Source organism: Quercus lobata, chromosome 4 (assembly GCF_001633185.2).
Source record: "Quercus lobata isolate SW786 chromosome 4, ValleyOak3.0 Primary Assembly, whole genome shotgun sequence".
In the NCBI taxonomy this organism is placed as follows: Eukaryota; Viridiplantae; Streptophyta; class Magnoliopsida; order Fagales; family Fagaceae; genus Quercus; species Quercus lobata.
Window position 1 is genome coordinate 1795288 of NC_044907.1, and position 15593 is coordinate 1810880.

Here is a 15593-nt window from a genome sequence, read left to right on the forward strand (position 1 = left end):
GAAATCTAACGTAACAAAAATAAAGAAAACAGGAAAAACATATTAAAGCCTACCCCACTTTCCATGTTCTTGGAAAGAGTACAGTAGGACATTAAGTCCTGCCTTCAAGTTTTGTTTTACATTGCTTTCTTCAAATTATAGAGTGGGCTACTTGATTGTTTTTAGAGGAAAAATATATATGTCCAATAATGCATGCAGTAACTTTCGCTGAAAATTCTATCTGCTTTTTATGTTTATTCTTGACCTTATCGTGTTTAGTCATGATCCACTTTCTACATTGTTTTTGACTTTAGTGTTTAATCATACCTTAGTTTCCACACTTTTGGAAAGAGGAAAATAGAACACACCGACACAAATTAACCTAATGATGACTAATATTCATCAACTTGTTAAAACAACATTACTTTAAGACATGACTATGACCTGGTGAGGAAAATTGTCTTACAACTTAGTTTCTTTAGAGTTAAAATTTTCATGTTATATGTATAAAGATCTTTTAAATTTATAATAGAAGACAGATAGCATCTCAAAGTTACATTGTTGCAACTTAAACTTTTGCATTTCAATAAGATTATAACTTGAAATTGTTATCCCATTGAGGTTTCATAATTACAAAGAATAAATACACATATACAACTACTATCTTAGTTAAATTTTTCGGTTGTATATTTGATACAGATATATAATTTTATGATATTTAAATTATCTTATTGTGCCCCACAAATTCCTAAACATTTTTACTTATGTATCGCTTGCATGGAATATAAATGGGGTGTCTTCAATAATGTGTCTCATAGGCTCACCTATAGTAGTAAAAGTTTCAGGAGAGTTAATATTATAACTTAATAGTAAACTACACCGCCCTACAATATGAGGAGCTATTTTGGATGTACTAATATTTGTCCATTTGGGACAACAATTATTTAATTGAGGGTAGGGGACATGCATATATTTATGTATATAAAATTTCACTCCCAACTCAAATATTTGGCTCTGCCACTGATTGTATGAAAAAGAATCTTGGGTGAGTTTAGATTTTGAATTTCTTAAGAAAATACTTCTGTTATTATTGTTAGCTCATTAATTTTGCAGTGAATTTTTCTTTTCATTTCCATCTGAATGTATCTTGTCAAATCCATGTAAATTGTTGTGATTATTTATTGCATATATGGTGGTTGTTTAGTTTATTGTTGTGATAAATATTGGTCTAATTTAATGATCGATACCTATCAACCATAAACATAAAGAAGGCAATTATTAATTAACCGTCCCAACTTCTAACAACACCTGTACGGAAGATGTTACATGTAGGTACTATATGCCGTAATTATATGTAAGCTTCAGATGGATAATGACATTGCTCCAGGGCCATGAGGTTTCGAAAAAGGCTTTCAGTTTTGTCTTCAACCAAAAACTGAGGAACATACAGGAAAGTTTGAGTTCCTTCCAAGCAAGGAAAGCACTTCAAGCATGGTAAGCAATTTAAGAGCCATTAGCAATTGAAGCATGGACATCTTTTCAAGGGCATGTTTGGGAATTGAATGTCAAGTAACATTCTTCCCTTTTCACTTGTTCTGAATATCACTCCTGCCTCGTACAAGTCTGTTGCACTATGTAGATCAGAAATGATGCCATTTCCGCTTTTGAGGGTAGATGGATAGTAGAAATATCTGTTCAAATCTGTGAAATGTTTTATTTCCTTCTCGAGCAATTTCTTGCCAGTGAGATGAAAAAACTTACATGCAAGCCTACGAAAGGAAATATTATTGTTTTCTTCAGACCTGGAAAATTGATTGTGTAACTCCTTTAGGATAAAAAATGGAAACTGATTCTCAAGTAATATCAAGTCATGACTTATGCCTAGCTTTTACCATGGTTTACTTAATATATAATCATTTTCATATTCTTCCTCCATGTAACTCCTCGAGAAGAGCTCAATGATAAATGTTGAATCCAATAGAACCATTTTCACGAAATCTCATGGCAAATATCAAAGCTTTCTGAGTAACAACGGCGAATCTTATCTTCGTTTTCTTCAATGATCCTTGCTATTTCCTTTTGGGATTTCCTAGTTCAATTACAAAATTTCTTTAAGTAACCCACTTTCAGCTTTTCCATTTCCCTTTGTTCTCTTTCACCATCCTTGTCTCTTGGTTCTTTTCCACCATAGTGAAAAGGGCCTATTGATATTAGCTTTGGAGTGTAGGCCTCTTTATTTACCTCGCGAAGTTTCTAGGGGGCCCTGTAGATGCAACACTCGGAAGATAATTCATTTTATAGGGATGCTGCTATGGTTATGCTTTCAGGTCAAGTAGCTGATGGATTTACAACCATATTGGCTGGTGAACTGGTACATATTTATATTTTTTTTCTGTTTTTTTTTTTTACTCACGAATTGATATGCTAAACATACATATCTAGATACTGTAAAATTAAAACAGTAGAATATTATATCTATCTGGTCCATTTTTTGTTTTGTTTTAATTTGAATGCTTTTTAATATCCATCATTGTTTTTTCCTTTCTTCGATTTTTCTTTTTTGTTATTTAATTCATTGGAGCCTTCACAATGGTGCTCAAGTTTGAGTCTAGTGACAAGTTAACATGTGTTTCTTATACTTCTAACATGTGGTGTTTGATTCATTTTGCATTGCTTGCTTCTAGTACAAGAATAAAGTGAAGAAAAGAAAAAAGGAAATAGCAAGCACTTTCTCTAATTTGTGATTGGGTTTACAAGAGGGTTTTACACATGTGAAACCTTTTAAAAAAAATGTCTAATATACACTAACAATATTGAACAAAAGGAATTAAATTATATATGTTCTTCAAATCAGTTTTTTTAAACCTCATTTACTAGCTCTATATAGGCAAATGGTTTCAGAAGAAAGTACAAATGCAGATTTCATGTCTGATTGATATGTTTTCATGTCCTACACAAGATTGTATGCACATATTATGATTGCCTAGGGCTAGGTTTTAATATCCAGTTATTCTATCTCATAAATGATTGAAATTCATTTACAAAATTTTTGTTAAATACATAAGCTCCTATTTTTGGTTGTTTGGGTGATTTTGAAGGGGGGGGGGGGTGGGAGTTGTGACCTTAGCTTGCTGGAAATAATTCCGCTTCCTAATGTTTCCATGATAGATTGACAGGTTTGGACATTTCAAAATATGGCATGCTGCAGGCTCTGTTCTGGTTGCCGTTTCATTTTCTTCTGTTTTTGGTGGTTGCGTACCTTGTAAGATCTTTGGTACTTCTTCATCAACATTGGAAACTGTTGGCTACAGCTTGTTTGCGGCAATCTTCAATGTTGGTTGGGCTGCTACTCAGGTTTCACACATGTAATAACCTTCTCAATCTACAATTTCCAGTTGAAATGTGCAAATCATCATTTCTATTTTTTATCCTATATAAGAACAAGGAAAAAGCACTGCTGCCACTCCTTTAAGTGGTTATTATTCTGTGAACACTCATAGTTTTTTGGGCATTTAATTGAAGCATTAAAAACTGATTGGTAAAAAATGGCTATTTTGTTTTATTTCCGAATTTTTTCTATGCGGAGGGACTAGCCTGAAAGTTTGTTAATTTAACAAAAGGATGATCACATAAAACAAGGGGTCCTTATGGAAATTCCTTAAAGCATGGGGCACCAGTGAACCCCTTCAGCTGGCCCCTCCACATTGATGGAAAAGATAAAAGGAAGAAACACGTCATTGGCTTTGGAAGTATTTTTCACTTATGCTATGAACCTTAACTGTTCTGTTGAAGGTCTATGGGGAATTGCATCACACTGAATTCAACGAGTAGAGTAGTGCTGACTAGCTATCGAAATGCATTTACAATGGTCAGCTTTGAACTGAATTCTATTTGGTTGTACTTGTCTGTACGTTGTAACATGGTACCAATGAAGGTTTTTTTTTTGGTAACTTTGTTTTATAGATTGCCAACCTCAGCCTATATGCAGTTGCTCTAATAGTCTTTGCCGTCACCAAAGCAAACACATATGCTGATGTTGAAAATCAGTTATGTCCAAAGAATTTTTGATCTATTATTAAGAGTTTTCCTTCTGGATTTTAATCACTGTATTCTACCGAGCAGTATCGATGGATTGCATATTCATCAATTTTTGTTGGATGCTGATTCGTGGGCATATTCCTTTTTGGAACCAAAGAGCCAAGGTGACATAAATAGTCTTAATCTTTGAAGTTTCTAGGAAATGTCTTTATAATGCTTTCTTGATGTGTTGCGACTTGCGAGATAAAAAATTAATCTTATAGTACCATGACCTGTAATAGTGTCATCATTCTTAATTTTGTTTGGTTTAAGATAAAAAAAAATGACTATGGGCGTTTAATTTCAAGTTTTGTTGTTTCGCCTTTGGTATTAGATGGATAAAGACCTCATTTTTTCACATTGTTTAATCGATCCATTTGGTTAGAAACTAGATGTGAGAAATTCCAACACCATCAATATAAGGGAAATATTTGAAATTTTAGAAAGTTTGGGGCTACCTTGGCATAGTTAATTACAATAATTATTTACTTCTCTTATGTAGATCCAGGGTAGGAGCACAAGGAAATTTTCATGTTAGGATCGCATGGGCTTACTGGTTCAAGCGAGTTCTATATTATGAAGTTGCTATCGTTTATGTGCTCACCAGATTAATTGTCAATGTGTCACAGGTCAGTGCATTTTCCTGTTTAGTGGTGTTCATTTTAACAAACAGAAAAGAAAGAAGAAACTTAACTTTATATATTATAACATCGTATGAGGAGCTGATATTTTTAAGAATATCTTAAGCCTCCAAGAAAAAATGTCCTATGACAAATGGGCTTCCCTACTGGAAAAATCAGTCCACTAATATTACAAATTATAAAAGAAGCGATTTCCCTAAAATTGGTAAGCTATCTTTGTAGTTCTGATATCAAGATGGCTTCCTTTGTCAGGCGTATCTTGCATTCTATGTTATTAATGATCTACGAATGGGCCAATCAGCTAAAGCTCTGGTACATGCACAAACCTTTCCAAATCATATTTCTTTTAATCTTAAAAACATTTTATTTGGAAAAATGATGCATGGCTAATTCTTTCACTTTGTGTGCAATATTTTAATCTTAAATTTAATCGTACCGAAGTGAACTGAAATGCTATATTAACGTGGCTTAACTAAAACATAACAACAATAAATGCTATGCTTAAGATTTTAGATATAATGAGTTTGAGATTTATAAATATTTTAATAAACTCAGATTTAGATTTGGTGTTTTCAACCCAAATATGTCTTTTCCCATTATGTAAGTATACAAAAATAAATCGAAATGGACCAAAATGAACCGTAAAGATCCGAATGGACCAAATGGAGCAAAGTAGACCAAATGAACGGAAGAAGAACAAGGTGGACCGAATATGACTGAAGTGGATAGAATGGATTGAACAGGACAAAATTGGATCGAATAGGACTGAAGTGGACATATTAGACCGAATAGGACCAATGTGGATTGTACAGGACCGAAGTTAACAGAATGGATCAAATAAGAGTGGATCAAAGTGGATTGAGTGGACGGAATAGGACTGAAGTGGTCAAAATAGGACCAATGTGGACCAAACAGGGCAAATATGGACTGAATAAGATGGAATGGACCGAATTGGACCAAATAGAATTACATTTGTATATTTATAGCCTTTATGTTTAGAAATAATTTCTCTTAAATTTAGTCGTACTGAAGTGAATTAAAATGCTACATTAATGTGGCTTAACTAAAGCATTATTGTCCTCTCTTGAGATTCATTAGTCTCAAATGATATCGAAAATATTTCTTGTAGTTGGTAACAGAGCATCATTGTTATTATGTTCAATTGGCAAGAGTGTCCTGAAAGATATAAAGGCTTGAACATGAGCCATGAAGGGGACGACTTGTTGGCATTCACATGTAAGTGTTAAGTTTGAGAGATTGATATAATAGTTAATCCCCAAACAAAATGGCCTAAGATTTTGAATTGAAGTTGTATCCAATTTGTATATCAAGGCGTCATTGAAAGCTATCCAAAGTGTCAGTCTTCCCATATCTCCAGCAATGCTAGTACTTAATGCAAGACTATGTGGCATTCACATACTTGAATGGTCTAGATTCATGCTGTTTCTGCATCATGCTTAGCATCTTGTATGTTAGGAAGACCATTCCCCAAAAGAAATGCCAAAATGTTAATTCCCAACCCCTCCCCCAAAAAAAAGAAAAAGAAAAAGTTAAACTGCAACGATATGAAGGGCGCTTCACCAATTCCAATGTAGCCCTCACTCCAGCACTGCTATCCTTAAAGGGCAGGGGTGGTTAGTGACTCCTTGGGTCTGCAAGCATGTATACTTTCATTACCCCTTGAGTCTGCTATCCTTGTATGTTGGCATGTTTTTTGATTCTGGTAACCCATGTTACCTTCAACTTGGCTTTGCAACAACTTTGTTTGGAAATATTTAGGGCATTTAAGAATTTTGGATGATCGTAACAAAAAGCAAACAATTTATATCAAGCACACACTAACAACACTACCAAGAACTTTGTTTTCAGGGTAACCCATGTTTTTTGTTTGATTTTGAATTTTTGTTGGCATGATGTGATTTAAGTCTTGGTATATGGCGAAGTCAGCAAAAAATTTATATCAAGCACACACTAACAACACTACGAAGAACTTTGATTTCCTTACGCTTTCATTAAAATTGTTCTTGAACAAAGGTTTTTTTTGTGTTGCTGCATTGAGTTCTGTTTAACTAGTATAAATGAATCATTTAGCTCCTATAATTTTCTTTTTTTGGACATTGTTGTATCATTTCATAGTGATGCTGCTACAATTATGCTTTCAGGTCAAATAGCCGATGGATTTACAACCATATTTGCTGGTGAACTGGTATTTCCTTTTTCTTTTTGATATGCTAAAACATACATAACTAGTTACTGTACAATTAAACAACAGTTCAATATTATATGTCTATCTGGTCCATTTTTATTTTCTTTTGTTTTGAATGCTTTTTAAGATCCATCATTGTTTTTTCCGTTCATTGATTTTCCTCTTTTTTATTTAATTCAATGGAACTTTCAAAATAGTGCTCAAGTTTGAGTCTAGTGACAAGTTAAGATCTGTTTCTTATACTTCTTACATGTGTTTGTTTGATTCATTTTGCATTGCTTGCTTCTGGTACAAGACTAAAATGTAGAAAAATGAGAGGGGGAAATAGCAAGCACTTTCTTCAATTGGTGATTGGGTTTGAAGTGGTTCTAAGAATGTGAAACATTTAAAAAATAAAAATAAATCTAATATACACTGCCAATATTGAATAAAAGGAATTAAATTCTATATGTTCTTCAAATCAGTTCTTTCAAACCTCATTTACTAGCTCTATATAGGCAAATGGTTTCAGAAGAAAGTACAGATGCAGATGTCATGTCTCATTGTTATGTTTTCATGTCCTGCACAAGATCGTATGCACATATTATGATTGCCTAGGGCTAGGTTTTAATGTCCAGTTATTCTGTGTTGGTGCAAACACAATGATAATGGAGATAACACAAAAAGAAACTGAATTATTAACTTGAAGATAAGAACACAACACTATTTGGACTGAGACGCAGCACTCGCTCTCTTTAAGGATATTCAAGCCCTTAGTTGGCTAATCTTTGTAACCGGTGCAGACCTTCTCTGACTTGTCTCCCCCAGGATACAACAGCCCAATAAATGTTGTATGGCTAGAACAGCTTCTACACAAAGTGTTCAAGCCCAAAGCTCCACCAGAAGAACACATTTCTTTGGCCCGAAATCTCTCAAGTATTTAGGAATATTATTGAATTCACTCTCTCACACAATACACTTTACTTTTAACTATATTATTCATTCACTCTTGATATATAATTAGTCCATAGCATAGCCGTATATATAGTCTTCCAACCCTTCACATAACCTACATGTTATTTATTAATTTAGAAAACTTCTCTTAATTTATTTAATCTAACTTACATACAAGTAACTCTTTCTTTAACAAATTATAACTCATCTCTTTATTCAACTTTAGTTATTTTGAGTTTCAACATATTTAATTTAAAATGTACTAACATTCTGTCTACTAAATGATTGAAATTCATATACCTTTTACAATTTTTTGGATATATACTAATATAATTGTGACCTTAGCTTGCTGGAATTAATTTTGTTTCCTATTGTTTCCATGATAGATTGACATGTTTGGACATTTCAAAATATGACATTTCAAAACCCATCCATGCCCTGCCCCGTGGTGCGGGTTTAAAATTTTGCCCCATCCTTGCCCCGCTTAACCCGTATGGGGCAAAGCGGGGAGGGGCAGGTTAAGCAGGATGGAGAAAAATTGCCATTCCCACCTGCAAGTCTCACTTTCAAATGCATTATTCATTAGTAAACCTTTTTGGAAATTTGTTAAAGTATTACAAAAAACGAAGATTAAAGACAAAGATGTAAACCAAACAGCATGTTGTTTGCCTGTATTGCCATTATTTTTGCTTGGATCTTTATCTTTATTCTTGGAGATGGACTGGGCCAACTTAGATGTTTTCCTTCTCATCAATATAGATGCTTATCTAGCAAAAACTGACATGGATCTCACCCATCATTTTTTAAGGATGAGCTTAATTTTGTGTACGGTTAATACAGGATTTATTATATTGAAAGAAAGTGTAGGATTTATTCTGTTTAATATAGAAACAGTATAAAAATACAATAAATTTTTAAAGAATTGTACAAAACCAAATGAACAAAAAAAAGTTGGGCAATAAGTAAAACAAAATGTGGTCCCAAATAAATAGATTGCTTGGAGCAACTGTGTCATACACAAGGATGTAGGATTTCCTTGCCAAAAATATAAGTGTTCTGCGTATTATCATCACAATGTATATTTTTCATAGTTTTTAGTGCAAATATAAAAATTTCATTAAACTTCGTTATGTTAATATCAATTGTTACTTTGATGTGTTTTCAACTGAAACATCTAAAATTCAAATCCTCCATTGCTTGTTGTAAATTATTGAGTTTATCAAAAAATAAATAAATAAATAAATGCATCAACTTTAAATTGAGATGAATGAAAGTAATTGACAAAAAAGAAGACCCTATAAACACATGCCTAACTCGTCAAAAATATTAAAATATATATATATATATATATATTTTTTTTTTTTGAGAAGAAATATATATATATATATATATATATATATAAATATATATAAAATTGAGTTCAAGCTATATCATATGCAAATTATTATGATCCAAATTTTAACAACTTATGATTACAATCTATAAATTAAAGAAGCTAGTTCAATTCTTCTAAAAAAAAAAGAAGTTGAATTTATTTTTATTAATTGCATGAAAAATGTTACTATGATTTAAAATATATGATATATATATATATATATATATATAAGATAAAAATTCTATTATATCCTAATCTAAGTGTATATATGTGTGAAACTCCCTCTTGAAAAATTAAATCTTAGCCCTTGTCCTTTATACCCCATAAGCACTTATACTTATGGAGTAATCATGGTGCCAAGGATGCACAGTAGTAAAATATGTGATATTCTAAAATACTGTAAATATGACCTAATAAAGTGAAACAAATAGGTTCTTAGAATAAAATAGAAAGTATTAAAATAACATGAAATAATAAAATAAAATAAAATTCGCACCAACAAGGCAACAAACCCTACCCCGGATTAAAGTTAAATCTTAAATGTTGTCTCTCTCACATAGTCACACACTCAGAAGACTCAAAAGACTTTTCGTTCCATCGTGAAGAGAATATGCAGAAGATATTGCAAATGTACATTGTTGAACTCTTCCTTTGTTTTAAATCAAGACATGAAATTAAAGCGGTCGTATATATATGATTATTATTTTTGATGCAGTAGTAATGGGAGTGAAGAGACCACCAACAGAAACTTAATTGTATGTTTATATCCTGAAATGGTATTCACGATTCTGATGTCAATATGATATTTTTTTTCATTATATATTATTATTGAATACTTTTTCTTTTTATGCTCGTACACCTTTATCTCTTATGTAAGTAATGTAATTTTTCTATACTTTAAAAAAAAAATTTAACTTAATAAATATGTCATCTATATATAATTTTTCTGTACAAATCTCACCATTCTTTTCTAGTAGACATCTTCCAATTTGCTAATTAGTATATCGAAATGCTTATTATTAAGTTACATTGAAGGAAAATAAATATTATATAAAAACCAGAAAAATTCATACTCTTATTATGAAAAAATTATTATATAACTTTCACTTTGTTTTCTCTCATGTGATAGGTTTTTAAATCCATAGAATATTTATATTATAATGACCTATTATTGTGTGAAAAAATTGAATATCGGCCTATGAATCTTAATAGCTCAGACTCCAGATAGATGATCCTCACATTATCGTTTTTTTGACAATTAATACATAAGGGTACTCTACCAAGCAGGCCATATATATCCTGGATTTTATCATACTATTTGTCTAACTATATTTCCTATGTATACATTTCTATGTGTATATTATAATATATATAGTTTAATAATAATGGTCCAAATTCCTTTTGAAATAGATAACCTTGATGAATAAATAATGTGTACTTGCTTTTGATATAGTACTATTGATATCATGATAATGTGGGGGTGACAATTCTTATATCTTCTTGGTAAAATTAAAAAAAAATTTAAAAAAAAAAAAAAAAGCCATTGCTGCTTTAAGTTTGAACATCAATAAAATGTTCACTAAACCTATTCTTTCTTCTTACTTTTTTTTCCCCCACTTCCAAGCATTCGAATTCTTCTCAAATTTTTCTAAAAGAAAAAAAAAAAAAAAAATCTTCTAAAAAAAAAAAATCTGAAATCAAATATTAAGGATGGAGAGTTTGGTGAACGGTGAAACATTTTTCCCTCTTAACAAGATAAAAAATACAAATAATAAATAAATAAATAAACTTGGGGATTTTTCCAACGGCGTATAAATAAATAGAATATATCTTTAATTTGACTCCACATTATTATACTCATTGGCAGAGGGGGTCCCTCTTATATTTTCAATAGAAAAAAAAAAAAAAAATATATATATATATATATATATATATATATATATATATATATATATATATAGTTAAGCTAATTATGGCCCCTAGATATAAAAAAAAATTATTTAAAAAATTTATTTATGTAAATGAGTTTTTTTTCTTCATTCTTATTCTAATAGAGATTAAATTCTATAAGGATGTAGTGTAAAACCCATATTTTACCCCTTCAATCCTAACATGCCATATCATCTTATCACATATTTAAAAATAAACACAATCACACTCAATCAATTCTGATACCCATATATAAATCCAAACAAATTGAGAATTTATTGAGATGTTATTAGGTGTGGTAAGATATATTGAATTTTAAGTAAAATGCTAACGTGTCAATCACATATTAGATGGTGTAAAACATGGATTTTACACCCCATCCTTATAGAATTTAATCTCATTCTAATATCATACATAGCTCAAAGTGTATCTAATGTATATGTTCATAGAATTTTTTAAAAGTATTTAACAACACCCCCCCCCCCCAACTCTACTTTATTTTATTTTATTTTTCATTCGGAGATAGGGTTATTGTTTTTTTTTTTTTTAGTATAAGGTGTTCCTTCCTCTTTTCAAGGATGGGTACTTTTTAAAAAACTATATGTAAAGAAATGGTCTAATTATTACTGTTGTGACTCTTGATAGAATAAGATATTGAATTAATATGCAATTTCCCAATGTTCAATTTTAGATATTATGCAAAAGGAAATTTTATTTGTTATGTTATTGTTGATGGCTTTCACCTCACAATATTGCTATCCATTTTCAAGTTAAATTTTATGCTCGAAATTGCTACATATTAATGAATTAAAAAAAAAATCCTCATATGATTTTATATTAAAAAAAAAACTATTGGTTTTTATATTTTTCATCATTAGAAATCATTTTGATTCTTTTTACTGTTTATTTTCATGTTTTGCATGTGATTATAAATTGCAATTAAGTAATCCTCATTTGTTTGATTACACCATATATTTTTCTAAATATTGGTATACTTTCTTAGTTTAGAAACAAAAATATTGAAAATGGTGCTAAGCAATGTAATATAATGATTTTTTTTTTTTTTTTTTTTTTGATATAGACATATAACAAATGGTTTTTAATGTATAACATAGAATTTTTTTAGAAAATGATTAAAAATATATATTTGTTTAGGTTGTGATGAATATGACCCAAAATCTCCTAATGATAATTGTTGGGACTAGGGCCCAAAATAGTGTATTAGGCCTTAGGTCTTGTCCGAGGACATTGACCAGTCCGAGGGGGAGCAAATAGTTATTAAAGGATTCCCAGTAAAAGTCTCATAAGCGAGAGATGAAGGGAAGGTAATCCGAGGAGGAATCCTTTATCGGATATGACGAATGTAGTCCAAGTGTGTACTCTAACAATAGAAATGTGCCCCATGAACATGTGAGAGGGAAGGAAACTCAAAATATTTAAGAAAAAGCTGCTACCACCGCATTAAATACATTGCAGCTACTTTTCTGACCGCATTTATGTGGAGAGAACCTCTGAACAGTGCTGCCTTGGCTACCACAACTCACAGAAGGCTGAAAGGGGTGTTTGATGGGACGGGCACTCAGGTAGGGACTCAGATGATCAACAAGTGTAAGATCAAGATGATCAGAAGGGAGCTATATAATGTGGGAGACCCCCCATGAGAAGGGGATCAGAAAAGAGAGAGAAAAGAAATAGTATAGCAATCTAAAATCATTCTGATATCCAGGGGTGAATCATTGTAGGTAGGTTTAGCCTCCTCGGACTGAAAGTTTATTGGTATCAGCATCCTTTATTTATGTTTGATCTTCATGCAATTCAGTACTAGCCGTTGTCCAGCTCATTAGGACCTAGTTCTTTGATCCATTCTCTACAAATTCATTGTATTGGGTTCATTGGACCAAGACTCCATACATTTTGGGCTTGGGCCTCAAACCGTGACCCTACAGTACTTCTTTATGATTTATTGGTGAATATTTCCAATAAAATTTATTAAAGTTGTTATTGGTTGATGCAATTATTGATTATTACTAGCTTTTTTTTTTCTCTCTCTCTAATTTCTAAGGGCATCTTTGCATATTCAAGTATTTCAAAAGTGTGTTGACAAAATATTTCGTCAAATGAAAGTTATGAAATTCACAAAATTATGTTTATAGAAATCTTTTTTTTTTACCTAACAAATAATTTTACATAGATTGTGTTTGAATACCGTTTATTTGCTGAAAACTGAAAACTTATTTTTGAAAACACTATAGCAAAATATTTTTAGATATGTAAATAGTGCTGTGGGACCTAAATTTACGTAGAAACTTGTGTTTTGCTGAGTTTGGTGGTGCATGAACAATACCCATAAAACCCACTTAAAAAACGCAAGATGTGCGGATTGAGCAAAACGCCCAATCCAAACGAACGCATAGAAGACTATTGACAAAGTTAAATCGTTCTTTTTTTCAAACGTTTAGTTTCAAAATATTAAATAAGTAAGATATAGATTAACTTTTTACATTTTATTATATTGCACTGGAGACACACACACATATAAAAGGAGTAGCATAGGTATAAAAAAAAATGCAATAAAATTCAAACCCTTTGATAATAATTTTTAAATTTCTTAGGAAATACTTGCAAAAAGTAATTTAGGTGTCTAAAAGATTAATAATTATAAACTTAAAAATAAAAAAAAAATTGGGTCCTATTCGGCCCTATTCGGTTCACCTTGGTCCATCAGCCCACTTTGGTCATATTCGGTCATATCGGTCCGCTTTGGTAATATTCGGTCTACATCAGTTCTATTCGGTCATATTCAGTCCGTTTTGTCCACCTTGGTCTTATTTGGTCCATTTCGGTCTATTCTATCCATTTCTGCTCTATTCGGTGCATTCTGTTCACTTTGGTCTTACTCGGTCCATTTTCTTCCTAATTGGTCCTATTCAGTCCATTCTGTCCACTTTGGTCTTATTCGGTCCTATTCAATACAATTTTGTTCTCTTGAGTCCACTTTGCTCCAATTTGGTCCATTTCGGTCTTATTTGGTCCATTATGTCTACTTTGGTCTTATTCAGTCCTATTCAATCCACTTCGGTCCATTTTAGTCCTATACGGTCCATTCGGTTCTATTCTGTCCTATTTGGTCCTATTCATTCCGTTCGGTCAAATTCAGTCCATTCGGTCCTATTCAGTCTATTTGGTCTATTTAGTCCATTCGGTCCACCTCAGTCTTTTTCGGTCCATTCAGTCTATTTGGTTATCCTCGGTCCATTTTGATCCTATATAGTCCATTTGGTCATACTCTGTCCATTCGGTCCATTTTGATCCTATACAGTCCACTTTGGTCCTAATCTATCCATTTTGGTCGTACTTGGTCCATTCCATCCTACTCAGTCCACTCGGTCTTATTCGGTCTATTTTGCTCCTATTCCGTGCTATTCTGTCCATTTTGGTCATATTTGGTCCACTTTAGTCCTAATTGGTCCATTCTGTTTTATTCGGTCTTATACGGTCCATTTTGGTTGTACTCGGTCCATTTTGGTTGTAATCGGTACATTCGGTCCATTTTGGTCGTATTATCATCACAATGTGTATTTTTCGTTGTTTTTAGTCCAAAACTGCAAATATCAAATTTTCATTAAATTTCGTTATGTTAATAGCAATTGTTACTAAAGAAAAAAAAAAAAAATTGACAAAAAAATTTTTAAACTATTATTGTTACTAAATTTCACCCTTACTTGTTATAAACTATTGAATTTATCCAAAAAAAAAAAACACTCATTAAATAAATGTATCAACCTTAAATTGCGATGAATGAAAATAATTGACAAAAGAGAGGACCCTATAAACACATGCCTAAATTGTTAAAAAATATATATATATATATATATATATATATATATATATATATATAGAATTGAGTTCAAACTATATCATATGCAAATTATTATGATCCAAATTTTAACAACTTATGGTTACAATCTATAAATTAAAGAAGCTAGTTCAATTCTTTAAAAAAAAAAAAAAGTAAATTGAATTTATTTTATTAATTTCGTGGATAAATATGTCATCTATATATAATTTTTCTGTACAAATCTCACCTCTCTTTTCTAGTAGATATCTTCTCATTTGCTAATTAGTACATCAAAATGCTTAGGATACGTTTGGTACATTGAATGAAGATTATATTAGGAATAGTAATCTTTATTAATGGGAGTAGAAAATAATGTAATAGAATAACTATTACTATCCACTAGTTTGGTTGTTACATATGGAAAATTTGTAAAAAATGAGGTACAAGGAAAATTTACATTTTTGGAAATATATTAATTTTAAAACATATTACATATATTAAGGAATAACTATTACATCCATCGTAAAGAGAAATAGCTATTCTTCAATTTAAAGAATAGTTATTCTTATGTAATAACTAATCCATGTAATAAAGATATAACTAAATGACTGAATT

General features: G+C 31.3%; 1 pseudogene; it reads left to right on the top strand.

Annotated features, from left to right (window-relative positions):
* The first annotated feature begins 2110 nt into the window (after nt 1-2110).
* On the top strand, nt 2111-5183 carry LOC115983965 (annotated as a pseudogene).
* Nucleotides 5184-15593: the final 10410 nt, after the last annotated feature.